Source organism: Solanum pennellii, chromosome 4 (assembly GCF_001406875.1).
Source record: "Solanum pennellii chromosome 4, SPENNV200".
NCBI classification, from domain to species: Eukaryota; Viridiplantae; Streptophyta; class Magnoliopsida; order Solanales; family Solanaceae; genus Solanum; species Solanum pennellii.
This window is the reverse complement of record NC_028640.1, coordinates 13,456,641-13,459,690: the sequence shown is the minus strand read 5'-3', so window position 1 is coordinate 13,459,690 and position 3,050 is coordinate 13,456,641. Positions and strand designations below refer to the sequence as shown.

Below are 3,050 nucleotides of genomic sequence, written 5' to 3'. Positions count from 1 at the left end.
TTAAAATATTAACATTTTAACTAAATATTTTTACTAATTAAGTTAGGATTATGATTACTTTACTAATTTTTCCATTGTAAAATGCGCTATACTTTCAGCCCATTGCAAGTAGCATGTGATTTTATGTTTGTCCTATTAAGTATTTCACTTTCGAGTCTAAAAATATGTAACATGTGGCTTTGTATTTATCCTATTTAGTATTTCACTTTTGAAGTTAATTAAATGTACCGTGTCATTTTGTATTTGTCCTGTTTAGTATTTCACTTTTGAGTCTAAAATTATGTACCATGTGATTTGTTCTATTTAGTATTTTAACTTTGATTTGTATTTTTCATATTTGTACGACTTATTGTTCAAAAGTTTGTTAACCTAATAGATAGTATGCTTTTCTACGATGGTCCATCTTTTTTGGCACACCCTTTATCAAAAATTTTCGTTGACATAGTATTTAAAATTGATTCATAATTATTGTTTAATTTCGAGAAAGCAAATTATATCATCTTAATTCAAGTAAGACACTACTAAAAAAACGCCAAAAAGAGACCTAGAAAAGAGACCTCACGAGGTCTCTTTTCGGGAAAAAGCGACCGAAAAAGAGACCTCAACGTCAGGTCAGTAAAATGCAGATCACTTTTTTAAAGACACCTCATGAGGTCGCCAAACGGAGACCTCACGAGGTCACCAACAAATTGTCAGATTTTTTTAAAAAAAAGAGACCTCATGAGGTCACTATTGTATTATTTAATTTAATTTTATATTTTTTATATAGAGACCTCATGAGGTCACCATCTTATTATATTATTTAATTTTATATATTAATAAAGAGACCTCATTAGGTCGCTAAGATATTTTTTAATTTAATTTTATATTATTTTAAAGGAGAGACCTCATGGGGTCTCTTTTCGGCATTTATTTTTTAGCGACCTCGTGAGGTCTCTATAATGAAATTTACGGAAAATATAATGCAAAAAAGAGACCTCATGAGGTCTCTTTTTCTGGAAAAAAACTGGCAGCTAATTGTTATTTCTGCGGCTTCTCGTCACCTGTCATTTTAATTCAGTACCCAAATCAAGCTCAAAGCGCTTCCAAAAATCAATTGAAGCAATACATTTACTAAATATTCTCTTATCAACTCAATTGCAACTCACTTCAACATAATTATATATTAAACAAAAACCATGATATCCATAAGTTATATAATACATTGCAACGTTATCATGTATTCACAAAACAAATAATTCCTATCACAAAATTATAAAGTTAACAAAATGATCCATAAGTTAACTATCACAAGTCTAAACTTCACTAATGTGGTAGTGTGTTTGCCACATAATCATCACTTTCTTCATCACTACTAGACTCATGTGTCACATTTCTTTGTTGACCATACATTGGATATTGAGTAGGTTGAGATTGAGGAGGTCGAGGAGGGAAAGTGACATCACCAGAACAAGGGGGAATCCCTCCTAAAGCAAGTAATGCATCGAATTGAGCCTTAAGACCCGCAAACTGTAATTCCAACCGGCTTTCCCTAGCCCGTGATTCTTCGGCTTGGCTAGATATCTCAACAATCTCTTTCTCCATAGCCAAATTTTTCTTCATCGATTCATCATGATTTGAACTATTTAGGCCTTCAAACTCAGAAGAAAATTCACGAAAGGTTTTATGCGGCATTCCATATGCATACCCATATCTACTCGGCCCACAAGTCAAGTCTAACCAAACTCTCTCATCCTGTTCTTGAGTAAGTGGCATACCTTGATTTTCTTCAGGCAGAGTTTGATCTAAATCCTCCAAATCTTGAAGATATCAATTTTAAATTGAATGTTATCATATGAAATATAAATTTAGAAAATAAGTAATTATTTTTTAAAATTACAGGCTTACATAGGTCACTTCAGCTCGCGGTTCAACCCACACGTCTGGATGTTCAGGATTTTTCTTCATTCTAATGTGTGTTGCCTTAAATGCCTCAGCTTGAGTTACCGGTCTTCCTAGTTCCTTTTCCTACAAAAAATAATAAAGTTATAATCAAGAGTAATTAAATATTAATACATAAAATATCTAAACACAAAGAAAAATGATACACACCAATTTCCTCCTCACACTTCCTTGACTTTGAGCCCCACTTGTGTGTAGAGAACCACCCTTAGTAGATGATCTTGCCTTTTTATCGATCTCACTCATCTTCTTAAATCTTGGATCATATTTCCAATGCACAAGTAATTTTTGCCCAATCCTCCGGTAGAACCCAGCTAGGTTTGTTATTATCTCTACGAGCTTTATTAAACAAACTAGCAAGAGTATGCGTAGCTTTCTTGTGAAAGTTTGCAAAAATTTTGGCCTCATGTTCCGGACGCCAAGCACATTTTTTCTACAATCAAAGCACAAATTATTTTATTTGATAAGTATTAATGAAGACAAGTATTTTAATAGTGTTAAACAAATAAATTCGAACATACCCTGAAATCCAAAAATATTTGTCTCTTGAGATTGCTAGGGAACTTGCCCCATGAAGGATAAGCATCTCTATAGAGTTCTTTGATTGCCTGAGAAATGATCCCCACAGCATCATCTGGATTGAAACTGTAATACAAAGTTTTAACAGTTACAAGTTAAAACAAAGACAATTAAATCATATAATAATAAACATACCATATTTTTTTAAAAAAAAAACTTACGTGTAGCCTTCAGGCTTAATGACAAGTCTATTATGCATGTCCCTCATGCCAACTTGTGTATTGTCATGACCAGGTGTATCTGACTGATTTGTGGTAGGAGTATTAGGCTCAGAACTATTACCTTGAATGCGAATACTCGACATCATAAGTTGTGAAGCAGATGATGATTATGGCTGTGAGTCTGCAGGGTTGTGAGTATTAGTGCGAGAGACACTTGACGTTAGTCGATTCTCCTCTGGAGGCAAAACACTGTATCCATGTGGGGTAGCATTCCCTGATGTGGTCATCATCAAAGGTACCTGAGGGGGCGGGTGAGTATATTCCAGTGGTGGATGCATATAGGTCGAAGGAGGATTAATATGTGGAGGC

General features: G+C 34.0%; 1 pseudogene; it reads right to left on the bottom strand.

Moving 5' to 3' along the window:
- Positions 1-2,183: 2,183 nt before the first annotated feature.
- On the bottom strand, positions 2,184-2,827 carry LOC107016523 (annotated as a pseudogene).
- Positions 2,828-3,050: the final 223 nt, after the last annotated feature.